The sequence below is a fragment of the Echinops telfairi genome, unplaced genomic scaffold (assembly GCF_000313985.2).
Source record: "Echinops telfairi isolate 266 unplaced genomic scaffold, ASM31398v2 ScPeMD7_4;HRSCAF=17, whole genome shotgun sequence".
In the NCBI taxonomy this organism is placed as follows: Eukaryota; Metazoa; Chordata; class Mammalia; order Afrosoricida; family Tenrecidae; genus Echinops; species Echinops telfairi.
This window is the reverse complement of record NW_022103900.1, coordinates 24,872,206-24,894,208: the sequence shown is the minus strand read 5'-3', so window position 1 is coordinate 24,894,208 and position 22,003 is coordinate 24,872,206. Positions and strand designations below refer to the sequence as shown.

The 22,003-nt window shown below is 39.7% G+C and overlaps 1 pseudogene; it reads right to left on the bottom strand.

The window, feature by feature from the left end:
* Positions 1-5,394: 5,394 nt before the first annotated feature.
* On the bottom strand, positions 5,395-5,792 carry LOC101664128 (annotated as a pseudogene).
* Positions 5,793-22,003: the final 16,211 nt, after the last annotated feature.

The following is a 22,003-nucleotide window of genomic DNA, read 5'->3' as shown; positions in this document are numbered from 1 at the left end:
TGGTTGTTGAAGACCAATAAAATAGACAAATATTAGTAATTTTGACTAACACAAATAACCTTATTAGATATGATCAAGAAAGCAATAGATACAAATAGTATTGTATTCAATTTTAAGATAATACATTGCAACTTTATATGACTAAATTTGAAAATCTAAGTGGAACAGATTATTTATTAACTAGGACATATGAATTGACAAAATTGACTCAAGATTTAGTATACCTAAATGGATCTATAACTACAAAATAAATTTTAGAAGATTTTTTTAAATGCATCCTATAATGAAGGTATAAGTGGTTTTGCTGGCAAGTCTTTAAGAAACAATTTCTACATTATATTAACCAAATAGGATTTTTTCCCTAGCAGAAGAACAGCGGTCAGCATTAGGAAATCTGACACATCTGACTAAATTAAGAGATTTAAGTAGAGGGGGGAATTATTCTCTTAATGTTATTTTATAACTCTAATATTCGTTCCCAAGTTTTCAAAGTCTCAAGTGAGAAACAAAAGAAAAATTGCTTGAAATTGACAAATGGCTTCTGCTTGCAACCTATAGAAAGCTTCATACTTCATAAAATTTTAAGGAATATTCCAATCAAACAAGAAAAACGTGTGCTCTGGAGCAATTGATATTCTTCACATTAAGCCTGTTTACCTTTGCACTGACTTGTGATTTTTTTGTATTTTAACACAAAGCAATTTATGCTATAGAAAGTATACAGTCTATATCATAAGGATCACAGATGGGAAAATTAGTTAGCAAATGCCAAGCAAATATTTATTTTCAAGAGAGATATTCAGACTGCAATGTCTAAATCTTGTAAGGACAAGTTTCTTTTTTATAACCCAGCTTAAGAAGCTCTTCTATTCTAGGTAAAATTCTCTGATGTAAAACTGTTTTGAAATTAAGTAAAACACATTTTCTTACAGATAGTTCTTGGCAGGAATATGAGTCTAATGATAATTAGTAGAGTAAGAAGCATTTTAATGCCTCCTGTTCCATAGTGGTTTGGTTTAACTACAACATGAATTCCTCTCCACAGACCTAAATCAGGGGAAATGTTGTTACAGTAAGTGAACAGATTGTAAGCTCCACAGGCACCCTGCCTTCCATAGAATGATCTTCATTGCAAACAGAGAATGCTGACTGCATTTATGTTCATGAAAGTCCGTGATTTGTGTGCAAGTAGGAGAGTGGTTTTGTTTTCAGGTTGTCGATTTGATGTGCTCTAAGATCCATATTAAAGGCTATAGAAGAAAGACAATAAGAATATTCTGGGATAATGTGCTCCAGCATCTATGAAATAAGGGTGGTTGTTGTTGTTAGACACAATTCAGTCGGTTCCAACCCATAGCAGCTCCATGCAGAAGGAAGCATTGCCCTGTCCCGCACCATCCTCAACTGTTTCTAGCCTGGGCCCTTTGTTGCAGTCACACGTCATCCATCTCATCTAGGGCCTTCCTCTTTCTCGCTGCCCCTCCACTTTACCAAGCACGATGGCGCCCTCCAGGGACCGGTCTCTCCTGACAACATGCCCAAAGTATGTAAGATGAAGTCTTGCCATCCTTTCCTCTAAGGAACAGTCTAGCTATACTTGTTCCAAGACAGATGAGTTTGTCCTTTTAGCAGTCTATAGTGCTTTCAATATTCTTCTCCAGCACCACAACTCAAATGCATCTATTCTTCAGTTTCTTTATTCAATGCCCAACTTTCACGTGCATGTGAGGCAATTATAAATACCACGGCTTGGGTCAGGTGCACCTTTGTCCTCAGAGTAATGTCCTTGCTTTTCAATATTCTAAAGAGGACTTGTGCAGCAGATTTACCTAATGTAATGAGTCTTTTGATCTTTTAACTGCTGCTTCCATGAGCATTGATTATAAATCCAAGAAAGACAAAATCCTTGACAATGTAATTGTGCTCCTTCCAACTTGTATATGGATCAAGAGGTGGAACAGAACAAGGGAATACTACATGGTTTAAAAGCAAGAAAGGTATGCATCCAGGTTTTATCTTTTCACCATACTTATTCAATCTGTATACTAAGTCATTAAAGAAGCTGGATTACGTGAAGAAGAACGATGCATCAGGATAGAAAGTAAGATTACTAACAGCCTGAGATATGCAGATGACACAACTTTGCCTGCTGAAAGTGAAGAGAACCTGAAGCGCTTGCTGATGAAGATCAAAGATTGCAGCTTTCAGTATGGATTACTACTCTACATTAAGAAACCGAAAACCTTCACAACTGGACCAATAGGTAACATCATGATAAACCAAATAAGGGTTATGAAAGGAAATAGACAGCAAAGCATATATGTTGCATTACGGAGACCTGATTGCCCAGTGTTTAAGCACGTAGCTGCTAACTAAAAGGTTGGCAATATAAATCTACTTGCAACTCTACAGGAGAAACGTGGTCCGCTTCCAGAAGGTCACCGCTGAGGAAGCTCGATGGAGCAGTTCTTCTCTGTCATACAGAGTCACTCTGACTTGGAGCTGGTTTGACAGCACACAGCACATGGTATTATAACTTCAAGTATAAAATACATATCCATTAACCAATGCAGGTAGACCCTGAGTTACGAAGCTGTTTTGTTCCAGCTACTCTTTGTTGTATGTTGGTCTGATGAAAATCAAATATGCTATTGTTTTTAAGTTTTCATTATTGTTTAGTTTATTAATGAAATCTTTATAAATCTGATCTTATTTGTCTTTGGAGGTTAGAAGCATTACCTCTGAGAATGACAGCATCGGCAAATTGTGTACTGCAGTACTGTATGTAATGTTATTGTTAGGTGTAATTGACTTGGTTCTGCCTCATATTGACTCTATGCACAGCAGAACTAACGACTGGTCAGCCCACAGCCATCTCACAGTTGTTGCTAGTTGGAGCCCATTGTTGCAGCTACCTTGTCAATCTAGCTCATGGAGGATCTGCTCCTTTACCAAATACGATGTCCTTCTCTAGTGAATGGTCCCTCCTGATAACATGTCACATGTGTGTGAAACCAAGTCTCACCATCCTCACTTCTAAGAAACATTCTTCCGAGAAAGATTTGTTTGTCCTTCTGGCAATCTATAGTAACTTCAATATTCTCCACCAGCACCATAATTCAAATGCTTTGATTCTTCCTCTGTCTTGCTTATTCAATATCTAACTTTCACATGCATATGAAATCGTTGAAAATGTCATGACTTGGGCTAGGATCCACCTTAGTCCTGAAAGTGACGTCTATGCTCTTGAACACTTTAAGGAGATTTTGTGCGGCAATTTACACAATGCAATGTGTCATTTGATCTCTTGACTGCTGCTTCCATGAGCATTGATTGTGAATCCAAGCAAGATGAAAGCCTTGAGAATGTCGATCTTTTCTCCATTGATCATGATGTCCTCTAATGGTTGGATTGTGAGGACTTGGGCTTTCTTTACATTGAGTCACAATTCATACTGAAACTTCAGCTATCGATCCTCATCAACAAGTGCTTCAAGTTCTCCTCACTTTCTTTTTTTTTTTTTAACATTTTATTAGGGGCTCATACAACTGTTATCCCAATCCATACACACATCAATTGGGTTCTCCTCACTTTCAGCAAGGGAGGTTAAGTGATCTGCATATTGCAGGTTGGTAATAATCGTTCCTTCAATCCTAATGCTGCATTCTTTTCCTTAGTTCAACTTCTCAAATTATGCACTAAGCATAAAATTGAATAGATACAATGAAAGAATACAACCCTGACTGTCCTGATTCTTTTCCCTGATTTTAACACGCAAAAGTATTCCCTTATTCCCTTTGAGCATTAGAATAAGCACACAAAGACCTGGAGTTAGAGAACCAGAAGAGATTTCTCAAGCTCAAAGAACTGAAGAAATGGACAGAATAGCAATTGTGCTGCTTCAACTAACGAATGCAATGCTGAAGGTGTTCAATTCATGTATGCCAATAAATTTAGCCATATGATTGGGAGATATTCTGATATGTGCACATTCCAGAGAAAGGTAAATCACCAAAATGTAGAAATTATCAAATAATATCATTAATGTCACACACAAGTAAAATTTTGCTGACAATAATTCAAAGCCATGCAGTAGTACATCAACAGGGAACTGTCAGACAGTCAAGCTAGATTTAGGAGAGGATGAGGCGCAAAGTATCTCATTGCTAATATCAGATGAATTTTGGCTAAAGTAGAGCATATCAGAAATATATTTGCCTTTGTTTTATTGACTATGCAAAGGCATTTGACTTTGTGAGTCATAACAAATTATGGATAGTATTGTAAAGAATGGCAATTTTGGAATACTTATGCTAATGCAGAAGCTGTATATAAACCAAGAGAAATGTGTGGAATAGAACAAGGGGTTACTGCATAATTTAAAACGCAGATAGATGCATGCCAGAGTTGTGTCCTTTCTCCATACCATCACACTTTGTCAAGCTTGGTATTAAGCAAATACTCCAAGAAAGTGGACTATCTAAAGAAAAATGCATCATCAGGATTGGAAGACTCATTAACAACCTACTATATGCAGATGCACAATTTTGCTTGTTGAAAGTAAAGGAGACTTTAAATACTTATTTGATGAGGGCCAAAACTACAGCCACCAGCATAGATTACACTTCAACATAAAAAAATAAAGATTTTCACACCTAGGCCAGTAAACAACATCATAATAAATGAAGAAAAGACTGAAGTTGTCAAGTATTTTGTTGTAATTTAATTCACAATGTCCATGGAAGCAACAATCAAGAGATCAAGTGACATGTTGCCTTGGGCAAATCTGCTGTGAGAGACTTCCTTGAAGTGTTAAGAAAAGAAAAGAAAAAGCAAGATGTCACTTTGATGTGCCTGACCCAAAGGAATAGTCTTCATTTTTATAGTTTAATGCATTTTAATAGAAAACTTACAGGAACAGCACAGAAGACAGGCAACATTAAAAACATCTATTTGCGCATGTAGACAACTTAGAAAAGTATAGTGAATGGATGGAATCTACGGTATGATGAAAATGCTACAAACACCATTTAGTTTCCTTCAAGAAGAAATTTACTTGTTTTTAAAAAATCCAAATGCTGGCATTATCCAGAAAAATTTAACAGGTTTATTTATCATTGTTATAAAGTTGAACTGTTGAAACGTGTTCACTGAAACATTTTGACTTGCATTAATGCTTTATGTCCCCACATTTTATTAAATATTCACAAATGAAAATGAAAAACTGCCAATACCTGATTTCTGTCCCCTATTTTTACCATTCGCAATCATATACTTGCGTACCTTTTGACCCCAAGGGAACAAACAAAAATGAAAAACCTCACGTTCAGAACTACCAGTAACAGGAAGAGAATCTTTTTTTAAGAAGTAAATGTTTCCCATCATAGTGGATTCTTAGGCACGCTCTCCACATATGCGATGTGCTGGCTGGATGTCTTTTGGCGAAATTGTTACACGTTTGGCATGGATAGCACACAGGCTGGGGTCTTCAAAAAGGCCATCAGATAGGCCTCGCTCGCCAAGCACCAATAGCTGCGCTCTGGAAGCGCAGATCGGTTTTGAAGTCGAGCAGTTTCTCTCACCAGACGCTGGAAGGGGAGGTTGCGCATCAGAAGTGCGGTGGACTTCTGATAGCGTCTGCTTTCACGAGGAGCCACCGTCCCAGGCCTGCAGCCACGAGGCTCCTTCACCCCTCCAGTAGAGCGCGCACTCTGCGAGCGGCTTTTGTAGCAGCTGCTTCCTGGGTGCCTCTCCCCGGTTGACTTGCGGGCAGTCTGCATGTTATGAGCCATGGTAGCGACTCCGCCTCACTTACCCCCAGGTGGGAAGCGGCTGCGATTCCCAGGCTTTTCCGGCCGGAAAACTGGGGGCCCAGACTCGGGGCAGGGCCTGCAAGTGGGATTTCCCCGAAGAAAGAGGAGCCAGGGGCACAGGGAGGAGGGAGGGCACCGCGGCAAAAGACGTGAAGTAATAGTCTTTTTAATCACTTAATATGTATGTGAAAGCTGGAAAATGTATATGTGGGGCAGAAAAGGAATTGATGTCCTTGCATGATGGTGTTGGTAAAGAAGATCGATAAAATAAATCTGTCTTGGAAGAGGTACAGAAGGAATGTCCCTTGGGAGCAAGGATGGTAACACTTTCTCTCACCTACTTTGGATACGTTTCTGAAGGAAGCAGACCTGGAGAAGGGCATCATACTTGGTGTGTCAGGTTGGCTTCTCGAAAGAAGCAAAACCAGTGATGCTTGTATGTGTTTGCATATAGAAAGAGGTTCATATCAAGAAATAATTCCCATAGCTGGAGAAGTAGGCAAGTTCCAGTCTAGTTCAAGTATGTGGATCAGATGTAAGCTGGCTGCTTCTCCCACTAGTGTAGTTGCAGGAGCTAACGAATAGGAAGCAGGAAGATGACGTGGGAGGGCCACAGGCTGGTGGCTGCAGAGCTGAATGACTCCAAAGTCCACAGAATGAATCCAATGTCAGCAATCCTCTGATGGACCCTGGGTCAGCAGACCATGTAATGAGGGAGTGATGAACCAGCCTCAGCACCCAGAAGATGAAGAGAGAGCTCAGTGCTTCTCAGGTTCTTTCAGACTATGATCTGATTGAAAGTGTGGGCCCCACCCTTCTCTTCACTCAGGTACTTCCAGTTGACATAAAATCTAAGCATCACACTTGGTAAACTAGAGGATCGGTGAGAAATAGACACAGTGAATTGGCATTGGCTGCAACAATGGTCTCAAACACAGCAATGATTGTGCAGATGTGAGGAAGGAACAGGACCATGCAGTGTTTCCTGATGTTGAGCTGCAGCCAACTTGGCAGCACATAGTGACAACGACACCAAGCCTCAAATTTATCACGTTAACAAAAATAAGGAATTTCCATTGAGGAAAGAGGACATGACAACGAAATATAAAGTGGTGTACTGGATGACATCATGACTTAGACTTGCTTCTTAAAATGGAAAAAGAACATCAAATAAAAAACTAAGGAAATCCTAATAAATTATCGACTTTATTTAATAATATTGTATCGATACTGCTTCATAAATTTTCAAATACATCATACTTAATATAGGATGTTAGTCATCGGGGTAACTGTACTATCTTCCTAATTTGTCTATAAATCTGCAATTATTCTAAAATTAGAAGTTCATACAAAAACAAGCCAAAAAGATACAGAGAAGGGACCTGTCCTTTTTTTTTAATTTCTACAAAAGCACCCATACAATTGAATAATAAAGCAGAGCCTTAGCACTCATGAATTTAAATACTGCATATCCTAAGAAAGTTTAGCTGGGTATGGAACTTTAAATTTGAAGCTAATTTTCCACTATACCTTTGAAAACCTTACTCCATTCTTTTTATCTACTGCTTCTGAGATGACAATGACATTGTATTTTTTTCATTCTTCGGTCTCTGCCTCTCTTTCTCTCTCTCGCCATTTCAGATGTCTTAAGGTGCTATGTCTGTTCCTGGTATACAGAGAGTTCATGACAATGCGCCCTTGTTCTGGGAACTAGGTGGGCCCATCAAGGTAGAAATGCGTGTTTTTTAGGCCTAAGCAATTATTTTGCTTATGATTTTTTTCTTCCACGTTTTCTCTGTTCTCTCTTTCTATGTCTCCTATTATTTTAGATTTTCTGACTAATTTCCTTACCTTTTATACTCCCATCTATTTTTTTCCTTTTTCTACTATTTCTGAGAAATTTCCTCAGCTTTATATTCCCACTATTCATTTGAGATTTTACAAGAACTCTGTTTGCATTTCATGTTCTTTAAATGTCCTTTTAAGATAAATACTTTTATTAATAAATCATTTCATTGGGAGCGCTTATAGCTCTTATAACACTCCATACTTCAATTGTATCAAACATACTTGTACATAAGTTGTCATCATCATTTTCAAAACATTTACTTTCTGCTTGAGCCCTTGGTATCAGCTCTTCTTTTTTCCCTCCTTCCCCCACCTTCCCACCCTATGTTACACCTTGTACATGTTCTGGTCTAGCCAGATTTGTAAGGTAGACTGGGGTCATGATAGTGGGTGGGGGCAGGGGATAGGGGAAGGAAGCATTAAAAAACTAGAGGAATGATGTGTGTTCTGTCAGCGCAATGCTGCACCTTGGATGACTCAGTCCTTCCTTGTGACCCTTCTATGAGGGAATATAAAATAAATATCTTGTTTTCTATTCTCTGAGTCCTAATTATAGCTTTAGTGAGGCTATTTTATCCCTAATTAGTCTGTTTTGTTTGTTTGTTCTAGCTTCTCCATCTTCCATGCAAGAAGCTTTTCTCAAATAACAACGGCTGATTGTAGATTGTCTGTATTTATTTAAGAATGGAAAGATGGGGCTCATTTCCCATGGCTGAAATTCCAGGTAATGAGGCAAGTTAATTTAGAAAATAATCCCTAATAACCTGCAATCCCAGTCATCTTTTTTTGTCCTTGTGAAGATGTATGATGTACTCAGATTCTCCAGAGGTCTTTCCTGTTGCAGAGACAAGAACACTTTAAATTCATCAGAGAAAAATTCTCCAGGCTCCTCGCTGACAGGATATGGGCCTGGTTGATACCTTTTCTGGCAAATGGCATTAAGTATGTAAACTATACCTAATTCCACCTCCTTTCAGTATGGTTCCCTATCCTTGAGTGAATGTGAGATCTTCTAGTTCAGTGGCTTTATGCAGTACCTGATTCAGAGAATAAAATGCTCATCTTTCTCCAGGATGAGGTAGAAGCAAACCATTCTAGAGCTTTGTAGAATTGAGATGGAGAGCTGGGAGATCTGTTTCAAAATCTGACTACTTTCCTTGCACTTACAAAGTTAACTGCTGTAATTCTGAAACCATGGGAATTTGGCAGTGTAAATCAATTTGTTACTCAATTTTCCCCAGTGACAATTTTAGAATTAACTTTCTCAGGCATGCTTATTCAATTAGCACCTTACCATCTACTTCTCCCTGCCCAAATTTTCTTGTCTGTCTCTTCTCCGCTTCCTTCGTGTTCATGCCTTTAAAAAGGAAAATCCCCTTACTGCTTTATTGTGAGGGGTAGGAAGGCAGACAGAGCAAAAGAGGGGTAGTGTTTGCCCATACACAATGCACCATCTTTAAACAGAGAAAAGCATTTGTTTCTATAGTCTCAGGTTGGATGTCTAAATTCTTGTTAGAGGTGTGTAATTGAAACTGTAGGAATTCTAGAATTCGTTGACCTGAGCCAGTTTCTGAGTTGGACATATGTTTGTTGGACACAAGTTTATTAATTTTTATTACCCTTGTTGTTGTTATGTGCCATTGAGTTGGCTTCAACCCATAGCAACCCTATGCACAACAGAACAAAACACTGCATGGTCATGGACCATCTTCACAATTGATGAGCCCATTGATGCAGCCACTGGGTCAGTCCATGTCATCCAGGGCCTTCCTCTTTTCTGCTACCCCTCTATTTTACCAAACATAATGTCCTTCTCCAGGGACTGATCTCTACACATGTCCAAAGTATGTAAGACAAAGTCTTGTCATCCTTGCTTCTAAGGAGCACTCTGACCTTACTTCTTCCAGACAGATCACTTTGTCCTTTTAGCAATCCATGGCACTTTCAATATTCTCCAGAACCACAATTCAAATGCATCAATTGTTCCACTGTCCTTCTTATTCAATGTCCAACTTTCACAAGCATATGATGCAATGGAGAATAACATGGCTTGGGCCAAGCGCACATTAGTCCTCAAAGTAACATCCTTGTTCTTCAATACTCTAAAGTGGTCTTGTGTAGCATATTTACTTACCTAATGCAATATACCTTTTGATCTCTTGACTGTTGCTTCCATGAGCATTGATTATGTACCCAGGTAAGGCAAAATCCTTGACAACTTCAACTTTTTCTCCATTTATCATGATGTCACCTCTTGGTCCAGTTGTATGGATTTTGGTCTTCCTTTCACTGAGTTGTAATCCATACTGAAGACTACAAGCCTTGATCAACAAATGCTTCAAGTCTTTCTCGTTTTCAGCAAGTAAGGTTGTGCCATTTGCATATCACAGGTTGTTAATAAGCCTTCCTCCAATTCTGATGCCACACTCTTCATATAATGCAGCTTCTCTGATTATTTGTTCAGCATATAGATTGAACAAAGTATTTTGAAAGGATACAGCCATGATGCACACCTTTCCCAATTTTAATCCATGCAGTATTCCCTTGTTCTGTTCCCACAACTGCCTCTTGATCCATGTCCAAGTTCATTGTGTGTATAAGCACAATGAAGTATTCTGAAATTCCCATTCTTCTCAAGGTTATCCATACTTTATTATAGTCCACATAGTCGAATCTCTAGGCATCGTCAATAAAACACAAGTAAACATCTTTCTGGTATTCTCTGCTTTCAGCCCAAATCAGTCTGAAATCAATAATCATATCCCTTTTGCCACGTCCTCTTCTGAATCTGGTCTGAACTTCTGGCAGTTCCCCGTCAGTGCTGTTGCAACCATGGTTGGATGAAATCTCTATAAAATATCAAAGGAGCCTTGGTGACATAAAGGTGTAAGTATTTTGTTGCTAACTGAAAGGTTGGAGGTTCAAATTCACCTAGCAGTTCCAAGGAAGAAACTCCTGGCAATCGGCTTCTGTAGAAAACTAGAGCCGTTTTAATATGTGAATATTATACTCTCTCAACAAATGCTAGCTTCTCTTCCCTGTCGAAGATTAGCTGCTCATTATACCTTCTACTCGTAACTGCAATATTCTGGTAATCGCCTCCTTCTGAGCTTCACTTCTACAGCGATCCTTACCAAGCTAAGGTACTCTTCTTGGTGACGAGATCAGTTTCCCTTGGGTCCTCAGTAAGTACACATTTTTAATTTTTATATTAATTTTTTTCTTCACAAAGTCAGTGCATTGTCTTTGCACCCCTTGATCAAATCTGTTTTTACCTTACTATAACATTAAAACGTTCACTTTCCCATAAAAGTAAAGTGAGATTTTGTTAGGACATAGAGATCTGGAAGGTCATATAGAAATTTAGCCATCTGAGCCCAGAGTTTTGTTCTTTTCCTCGGAGGTAGAGAGCAGCTGGTTACTCTCCTCTATGTAATTACATTTCACTCCCAGCCCACACGGTGATAACATGCAAAACCATCTGCAGCAAGGATACGCCAAAGTTTTACAATGAAGTGAGCAAGAAGCATAGCTTCCTACAGAAAATTGGAAGATTCAAAAGCCATGTCTTTAAAATTTATTAATTAAAAAATATATATTTCTAACCCTTACTATGTTGTGGTTATTATTTTAAGTATTTAAAATACATCAGTCAATAAAGTAATAAATGAATTATCAACCACCTTTCACCCTTTCTGCCTTACTTCAGCCATGGGCACAAGGTCCATGGAGTCTGGTAACTATCAGTGTATTCAAAGAGTAGTTAGTTCCCTATAAGTAGAATACTTCCAGAGGCAGAGTTCATCCCTCCCCACCAAATATATATATCATGCTTGAAAAAATGAAAATGGGTATTGGGCAACCAAAGCACCATATATGTCCTCCTGCACAAGTGTTAGCTACAGAACTTCTACAAAGAATGAGTTCAGAGGTAGCAATCTGCTTGAACTGAGACAATAGGACATTGTTCTCTAAGTTTCGTTTCACAATTAGTCCGATAGACTAAAGAGCAATGTGAACATAGGAAGACCTTGAGAAGAAAAGAACTAGAAGGTTCCCAGTTACTACCACCAACTACTCTGAAAGTGATCACATTAAAAGTTCCTGGATACAATGGGCAAGGTAAGACACAAAATAATAATAATATCTAATTGATCAAGGATTCATGAGGGTAGGCGGGTGGTGGATGGAGTGGGGGGAAAGAGAAGTTGATACCAAGTACTCAAGTAGAAAGAAATTGTTGGGGAAATATTGATGGCAGCATATGTACAAATGTGTTTAATACTATTGAATGATGGATTTGTAAGATTTGTAAGAGCCCCCCAATAAAATGATTAAGTTTTGTTTTTAAAAAAAAGACATAAATACAAGCCTGAAAAAAAAATTTCATGGATAGGACAGAAGGACAACATGGACCCAAACCCAAAATCATTAAAAAGACCATATTTTGAGAATGACAATGGCAACAAATGTACAAATGTGCTTGACATACAATGGATGGATGGATGGATTGTGATAAGAGTTGTAAGAGCCCCCAATAAAATGATTTTTTTAAAAAGGACCAAGTGCAATTGTTAGGTAGTCAAAACAGGGACCAGGGTGTCCACTGGGCATGCTCCAAAATTCAGGCTCCAAGCCAGGAAGGGTGCCACACCTAGGTGAACGGTACACCTGGGTGGGCCCCAGTCTGGGCCAGGTGAGTTAATTCAGCCAATGGGGTCAACCAGTACCATCGACCACGCCTCCCAGCAGAGGGTCTGACAAAGCCAGATTCAGAGGCCTGAGGCCTTTTGCTTTTTCTCAAGCTGCTTCTCAGCCGGTTGGGGGCAGTGCCCGCCCCCCCACCCCCTCCCCCACCCCGGCCTCAGGTCTCCATGTGCTGGTGTGAAGTGCCCTGAGGGTGCCTGTGTAAAACCTGAAACTGCTGTCCTTTATTAAAAACTCAATTGGATCACAAACAGGCTTCGGAGTGAATTCTTTCTCATTGGGAGTCAAGGATGGAGGTATTTCCACCCAAGAAACCTAACAGAACCACGTGACTGTGGTGCAGTGGTTATGTGATGGGATATGATCCTCATGGTCGGAGAGTTGGAAACTGCAGCTCGAGAGACTGGACTTTCTACCTCCGTAAACAGGTACCATCTCACAAACCTGCAGGGAGTGCAAATGAGAGCGCTGACTCAAGGGCAGAGAGAAGGTCTGGAGAGAACTCACCCTTGCCCTTTGACTCATTGTTCAGCCAAAGAAAGGGACTGATAACACTAGAAATGTAGAACACCTTAGGAGGATCAACCGTTTAAGAGCAAGAGGGCAGCATTTGCCGCAGGACAACGTTCAAAAGGTTAAGACGGGAGGAATAGAAACCGGAAACAAGGTCAGGGAGTGGGAGGGGGCTAAGTAAAGGTACATTGAGAGAATTACCATAGATGAGTTGAAAAAATATGTGTGCTGAATGGAAAATTCATCTACTCTAAATCTTCACCCAATAAAAGTTTTCTTTTAATTATGTTTCAATAAAATCACATTGCTTGACTTAGATTATATGCTTCTTTTTGTAGTTTTGAAGAAATTCTGAAAATTATTGGCTGGATTAAACCTTTCCAAGCCATGCCTTGGACTGGGAAGTACAAGGGGAGTAGGAGGGGGCACTTGTGTTTTTAGACACAAGTTCAAGGGTGAAACAGACTGAGGCTTGCCATCAAATCACCCCCTACACTCCTTCACAGCGCCCCCACCAACCCTGGTGATGAGACATTCCCCAATTTGGAGGTTGCCCCTGGACTCTCATTACACTTTTCATACCTCTAGTTGGACCCTCTACTACCACTACTGTAAAGACACCCCAAACTGATATTGCAGTTTGCTCTATCTCATTCTAGAAACTTTGAGGAAATGTCTCACAAGGTAGTGGGTGCTGACCAGTTCCAGATAAAAACAAGCCAAATTCGAGTCAGGCAGAGACCAACCAAATGCAGAACTCAGAGCCAGGAAACTAAAATGTCCCAAAGTCACAGCAGGTCTTGCTTCTAGCAAATTGCAATCAGAAAATGGAGGGCTGGCTTGCCAAGCAATATGATGTGTGTAAGAACTGTGCTATGGTACCAATCTAGACACCCCATGCAAGGAAAACAAAGGATTGTGTCTTAAGCCACACCCATGACTAAAATAGGGTATAGGGAAGGCCCTGGGAAAATAAAGGGTGTGGCTTGGTTCACACTCTTTACTAAAATCTGGTCGGAAACCCACCCTAACCTTGTCCATTAGTACAGTAGAGAACACCCTCCAAAATGGGATGATAGGCACTGGCATATAGAGTTCAGAATTATCATATATCACGTAAAATTTATGGCTAGAAGAGCCATGTTAATTCACTACACCTCAGTGCCACCAGGGCTCCTTGTGTGTAATCTCCCAAAAACCAGACTCACTGCCATGGAGTCCTTCTTGACTCACTGTAACCCCATGGGACAGGGTAGAACTGCCCTTGTGAGTTTCCTATTGGGTAGTAGAAAACTCCCTCTTTCTCCCTCGGAGCTTCTAGTGGTTTTGAACTACCGAAGGTGTGGCTCACAGCCCAACATGTAACCACTATACCACCAGGGATCCTCCTTTGTGTGATGTAGGGAAGTGTAATAATGGAAGAATATTTTATTCATGTCCTTGATAACCCTGACACCCAGTGTTGAAGTAGGGGTCGATTCACTATGTAAGAATATAAGTAAAACTCTTACATTTCTTCATTTGAATGATGCAGAACTACCTTGCAACGAAGAGCACTGGTGGCATAGTGTTTATGCATTGGGCTGCTAACTGTAAGGAGGACAATTCTAATCCACCAGCCGCTCCGTGGGAGAAAGATCGAGCTTTCTACTCCAGTACAGTGTTACAGGCTCGGAAACTCACAGGAGCAATTCGACCCTGTCCTATCGTGTCGCTGCGAGTTGGCACCAACTCAGTGGCAGAGAGGTGAGGAGGAGATTGCAAGGAGCCCTGGTGAAGTAGTGGGTTACATGTTGGGCTGCAACTACAAGGTCATACCGGGTGCTCCAAGGGTCAAAGATAAGGCTTTCTACTTCAGCAAATTTTTACAGCCTCGGAAACCTACTGGGGCATTTCTACTCTGTAGCATTGCTATGAGTTAGCATTGGCTCAGTGGCAGAATGTTGGGGTTTTTTTAGTTACATGAGCTTTGGAGGAGCCTGGCGGTGTGTCAGATAACCACAAGGTTGGCAAGTGAAACCCATGAGCTGCTCCTTGAAGGAAAGGTGATGGTAAAAAATAATAATAATAATATAATTTAAAAAGAAAGATGATGGTATCTGTTCCCATAGTGATTTACAGCCCTGGAAATGCTCTGAGTCAGAATCAGTTCTATGAGAGTAGGTTTGGTTTGGGTTATATGAACTTGTGAGGTTTTTTCCTTTGAATATGAGTGTGTTGTTGTTGTTCTTGTTCTTGTTCTTGTTCTTGTTGTATGCTATCACTCATACTGGGATTATATGACAATAGTAGAACAGTTTGTAGGATTTCCAAGACTAATCTTTATAGCAGCAGACTGCCACATCTTTCAACTGCTGTGTGACTGATGGACTTTAACCACTGATTTTTTTAAATCATTTTATTGGAGGCTTGTACAACTCTTATCACAATCCATACACACATCCATTGTGTCAAACACATTTATACATTTGTTGCCATCATCATTCTCAAAACATTTGCTTTCTACTTGAGCCCTTGGTATCAGCTCCTCATTTTCCCCTCCCTCCTCACCATCCCCTCCCTCATGAACCCTTGATAATTTATAATATTATTATTTTGTCATATCTTACACTGTCTGACATTTCCCTTCACCCACTTTTCTGTTGTTCATCCCCCAGGGAAGAGATTATATGTAGAACCTTGTAATCGGTTCCCCCTTTCTACCTCACCTTCCCTCCACCCTCCGGTATCACCACTCTCACCACTGGTCCTGAAGGGATCATCTGTCCTGGATTCCCTGTGTTTCCAGTTCCTATCTGTATCAGTGTACACCCTCTGGTCTAGCCAGATAACCACTGATTTTATGGTTAACAGCTGTGCCATCAGGGTTTCTCCAATATATGTATAGATGTGTGGATTTAGAAAGCCCTGATTGCTAACCAAAAGGTTAGGGGTTCAGGCCCACCAGCAGCTCCACAGGAGAAAGATGAGGCAATCTGTTTCCATAAAGATTGCCACCTTAGAAACCCTATAGGCAGTTGTACTGTGACCTACAGGGATGCTATTAGTTGAAGTCCACTAGACACACAGGATTTGGGTTTGATTTTTTAGATATATAATATGATAAATACCAAACAACAACAAAAAAACTCACTGTTGTCCATTTAATTCATACTCATAGTGACTCTACAGAACAAGGCAGAAATTCGTCTGGGGATTTCTGAGATTACAAATCTTTGTGGGATAGAAACCTGATCTTTCTCCCACAGAGCTGCTGGTGATTTCAAACTGCTGACTTTGTGGTTCACAGCCCAATGCATAACTACTATGTCACCCAGAGCTCCTATAATGTATAATATATACAGATACAAATAAATTAAATATTTATATAAACTATTCTGATAGGTTTTGTGTCAACTTGACTGAGACAGAATTCACAGTAGTTTGGCAGTTGAGGCCCCTCCCATGATGTAATCTAATATAATACAATCAATTCCATGTTGGGATCTACTGTGAATAGTCAAGCACCTGTGTGAAGATTAGGCCAGAGTGCCACTCCTTACTCAGATCACAACTCTGATGACGTCTCCTCAAAGCTGTGGCCTACTTCATCTGTAAGTAGACTCTGTGGAGAGCTTCTTCACTTCTGGCTGGTCAAGATCCTTCATTTGGCCCATGTACTGTGGTTCTTTGGACTTGAACCAATGATCTGCCATATTGCTTGCCAATCCTGAGAGCCATCAGAGCCTGCCATCTGACCTTCTGAACTAGAATGCATCTATCTTGCATCTACTAGCTGTGGTCTTCCTGCTTCACTTCCTCCTTCCTACTTCATCAGCCCTGGAAACTATAAGAGTCAGGAAAAGTCACCAGCTTAATATCTGACCTGAATAAGATGGACTTAAACCAGATTAGACTTACCCACTTCTATAATTATGTGAGCCATTTTCTTGATATAAATGTATTTCTTCATGTGTGTGTGTGTGTGTGTGTGTGTGTGCGCACGCACACGCATAACTTTTTTGCTTCTCTAAACAGTACAACCTAACAAATAATTTTTTTAAAACAAATCTATTCATAGATATATTTTCTTTTTTCAGTTTGCGCCTAAAATTAGAACTGATGAGTAGCAATAAGCATCCATAGCAACCTGGTTGCAGTCTTAAAATTCTGTTTCCACAAGAAATCAGGGCTTCATTCCATGATGTTCACCTTCCCCACATGATCACTGAAGACAAAGCGGGTACATAAGCAAATATGGGGAAGAAAGCTGATGGTGTCTGGCTATCAAAAGATAGAGTCTGGAGTCTTAAAGGTTTGAAGATAAACAAGCAGCCATCTAGCTGAGAACCAACAAATCCCACATGGAAGAAGCACACCAACATGTGTGACCATGAAGTGTCAATGGGATCAGGTATCAGGCATCAAAGAACAAAAAAAGATATCATTATGAATGGGGTTGGGGGAGGAGTGGAGACCCAAAGCCCATCTGTATGCAACTGGAACTCCCTTACAGAAGGGTCAGGACCAATAATGAGAATAGAAATACCAAGAGGGGAAGGGGAAGGTGGGGGAGAAAGGGAGAACCGGTCACAATGATCTACATATAACCCCCTCCCTGGGGGATGGGCAACAGAAAAGTGGGTGAAGGGAGACATTGGTCAGTGTAAGGCATGAAAAACTAATAATAATTTATAAATTATCAAGGGTTCGTAAGGGTGAGTGGGAATGAGGAGCTGATACCAAGGGCTCAAGTAGAAAGCAAATGTTTTGAGAATGATGAGGACAACAAATGTACAAATGTGCTTGACACAATGGATGGATGTATAGATTGTGATAAGAGTTTTATGAGCCACTAATAAAATTATTAAAAAAAGAAATCAAGGCTTCTTAGGAAAATGCTTTATTCTAACTTAAGGGTATACAATTGTATTAGTCTAGGTACTTTAGAGAAACAAATCCACAGCAACTCATGTATAAGAGAGTTTTATGTAAAGAAAGTGTGCATCACGAAAACATCCCAACCCAATGCTGCCCAAACCCTCAAGTCCAACATTAACCCATTAACCCAACACCAGTCCACAAAGTCCTCCACCTCACAAAACAGAGGCAATGATGCCAACTGCAGGAGGAAAGCTGAGTCAGTGAACGAATAAGCATCTCAGCACTAGCAGGGGTCTCCACACGGCTGCTCCAGCACCCAGGGCTGCATCGGGATAGCTCCATGTGGCTTCTCCTTGAGGATGTCTTGTAGGAAGTCAATCTTGCAAGCTGAAGCAGGGAACTGCTAAGGCAGCTGCACCCTGGTGCGACCATCACAAAGCAAGCCAGAGAACTAGAAAGGCGAGGTTCACCACCCATTTATCCCTCCACCTTTCAACTAGCCCCACATGTGATTATCGGCCAGGTTGGCACAATTAACTAACTCAACAATATACCAGGTGAGTCAGAAAATTTTTGTTATAATAGGTGTCAAGTAAGCTATTCATTAATGGCTTCTAAGATCATAAAGGAGTAAAGGCCAAATATTATAATGAAATGTGCAAAGATTTAAAGTTAAAAAACCAAAAAGGAAGAACATGCTCAGCATGCCTTAAACTGAAAGAATTCAAGAAAAATTTCAAGCCTTGAGTTGTAATTTAAAATTTTCTATGGACAAAATATTGAATGATTCAAGAAGCATCAAAAGAAGACGGAAATAATACACAGAGTTACCATACTAAAATGAACTAGTTGACAGTCCACCATGTGGGGCGGCAGCAGATCTATGTTCAAGGGTCAATGGTGCTGAAGGAAGAAGTTTAAAGTGCACTGAATGCATTAGCCACCAAAAAAAAAAAAAAAAAGTCCCAGGAATTGATGGGCTATCAATTGAAATGTTTCAACAAGCTGTGGAAGCACTGGAAGCACTTACTTGTCTATGTCACAAAATTTGGAAGACAGCTACTTGGCCAATTGATTGGCAGAGATCCATATTTGTACTCATTTCAAAGAAAGGTGACTCGATAGAACACTCAAATTATAGAAAAACATCACTGATATCACATGCAAGTAAATCCTCACCGAAGATCACCCAACAACTGTTACAGCAGTACATTGACAGGGAACCGCCAGAGGTTCAGCCTGGATCCAGAAAAGGACATGGAACAAAGGATATCATTGCTGATGTCAGATAGATCTTGGCGGAAAGCAGAGTATATCAGGAAGATGTTTGCTCGTGTTTTATTGACTGTCCCAAGGCATTTCAGTGTGGGGGCCATAATAAACTGTGGATAACCTTGAAAGAATGGGACTTCCAGAACAGTTTATTGTGCTCAGGTGGAAACCGTACTTGCATCATGAGGCAGTGGTGCACAGAGAAGAAGAGCACACTGCATGGCTCAAAGTCAGGAAAGCTGTGCAACAGGGTAGTATCCTCTTGGCATATTTATTCAATCTGTATGTGGAGCAAATCATCAAAGCAGTTGATTTATATGGGGAAACGTGGCTTCATAAAAACCTGCAGATGATACAATTTTGCTTACTGAAAGTAAGAAGGACTTGAGGCACTTACTGATAAAGATCAAGGATCGTGTCCTTTAGTATGGATTACAACTCAATGTTAAGAAGACGAACATCCTAACAACTGCACCAATAGGTAAAATCATGATAAAAGGTGGAAATTGTCAAGGATTTTGTCTAGCTTGAATCCACAATCAATGTTCATGGGAGCAGCAGTCAAGAGACAAAAAAACACATTGAATTTAGTAAATCTGCTGCACAAGACCTCTTTAGAGTATTGAAAAGCAAGGATGTTCTTTTGAGGCCCAAGCCATGGTATTTTCAATTGCCTGATCTGCGTGTGAAAGTTGGACAATGAATAAGAAAGCCAAAGAAGAACCAGTGCATTTGAATTGTGGTGCTGGAGAACAATGCTGAAAGTAACATGGAATGCTGAAGGGGCAAACAGACCTGTCTCCTAGAAGTACAGCCAGAATGCTCCTGAGAAGCAAGGATGGCAAGGCTTCATTTTTCATTCTTTGGGCATACTGTCAGGAGAGACCAGTCCCTAGAGAAGAACAGCATGTTTGGTAAAAGGGAGGAGCAGTGAAAATAGGAAGACGCTCAAAGAGAAAGATGGACACAGTGGCTGCAGCAGTGGGCTCGAGTATAGGGACAATGGTGGGGATGATGCAGGACCAGACAGTATTTCATTCAGGTGTCCACAGGGTCAGTATGGGTTGGAACGGACTCGATGGGTTGGAACAACAACAAAAGGGAGCTGCACTACTGGTTAGAGTTTATTTGGCTGTTAGAGAGGCCATTCTAATATCCATTTTAGTCAAATTAAATTTCATAGCCTCAACCTTTACTTAACCAGATTGCTCTTAGAATAGGGCTTTACAATGTTTTCTGTTAAATTTTACCAGATTAATTTTGGTCAATCTTCAATCAGACTTGAGAATTTGTTATCATTCTTGCTTCATCTTTGTTTGCCTGTTCCTCTTTGTCATTTTCTAGTCTGGATAAAAAAAAATTGCTTCTTGGTTTTCTATTACTATATCGAACAGAAGATCTGATCATAGTCTTATCAAACTGGAGCTCTTCTTTGGACCTGCATATAAAACATGAGCTATAAGATAATGTTCACTAACTTTGCTTCAGGAAAACCTGGGAAGCAGCTGAAACAAATGCATAAGACACTAAGTTGATTGATTAGCTGGGGGGGAAACTCTCATATGTATTAGGATTCTTTGAACAGAAAAGAAAAACAATGGGTTCAAACATGAACCACTGATTACAGTCATAAAGGCAAACAATATAAATAATATCGACATTGATGGCAATAAAACTACTTTTTACCTGGGCAACTCCCTGTATTACTCTCAAAGAGAAGTAACAGCAGGGATTTGGTTATTTGAAGATGAAAGTGAAGTGTCCTAATTGATGAGTCATCCAGTGTTTAAGAAAAAATTAAAAGTAGTCACTTTGTGTACTGTTGTACTTATTCTAAAATGCAGTTTGTTATTAGTCTAATCTTATATGTGTAATCTCTACTGGTCCAGATGGCTATATCATATTTTTCTCAAAATTCATAAATCAGATATTAAGAATTACCCCCTGAAAAAACAAGTCCTTAATATTGCTATGTCAAATGTTTCATATTTTTTTATAAAAATTGAAAACTCAGTAAAAATTATTTTGGTTAAAATCAATTATATTTAGCACATACATAGAAACAACCTCCTGGCATTTCATTATGTTCATTATTTCTAGTCTTCAAAGACTTCGTTATTTCTAGCTTTAAAACATTTGAGAAAGACATAATTTGAAATTTCATATAGAGAAAAATGAATTGTTTGAAAGAATCAAAACAACTTTTTTATACACACACATACACACATGCATGTTTATATATTCAGGAATTGAATAACTGCACTGTCTAGGCAGGCTAAGGGCTTTTCACAGTATTATGCACTTGTGATCAATAATAACCTCTCGCCTTGGGAAATTTAGGCTGCAGAACCCCTTCCAGGCAAAATGCCATTAGTAAGTTTTCCCTGGATGAAATCAATAAGTTCCTTCCTACTTATCTTCTCCCATAGCAATAGGAGCAAGAAACAAAACAGGCCTACTTAATGTGCAAAAGGTGCACTTGACCTCTAAGTGGAATTCCTGGATGGTGAAAAACCGGCGACTAAAAACCTATGGGGCACAACTATAAGCTGCCACGCGAGTTACCCACGGTCAGCACTGCCCCCTCAGCATAGAGGTGGCGGAAGGAGGAGGGCAAGGATCCTGCTAATCCAGCACCCTCGTTCTTTTTGTCCGTTTCAAATTCTTTGATGTTTTTATCACCTCATTCTATGTGATAAGTTATAGACTTCACATGTCAGATTTTCACAATTACTTGGGGGTGAATATAAACACAGACCAGTGATTTAGCTTAAGGATAAAAAGCATACATATTCAAGACAAACTGCCTAGACTCAATTTCTAGCTCCATCACTGACCAGCCACTTATTTTTTTTCTATTTTTTTTTCTCCTTTTTAAATTTTTTTAATTATTTTATTGGGGGCTTGTACAACTCTCATCACAATCCATATATCCATCCATTGTGTCAAGGACCTTTGTACATTTGTTGCCATCATCATTCTCAAAA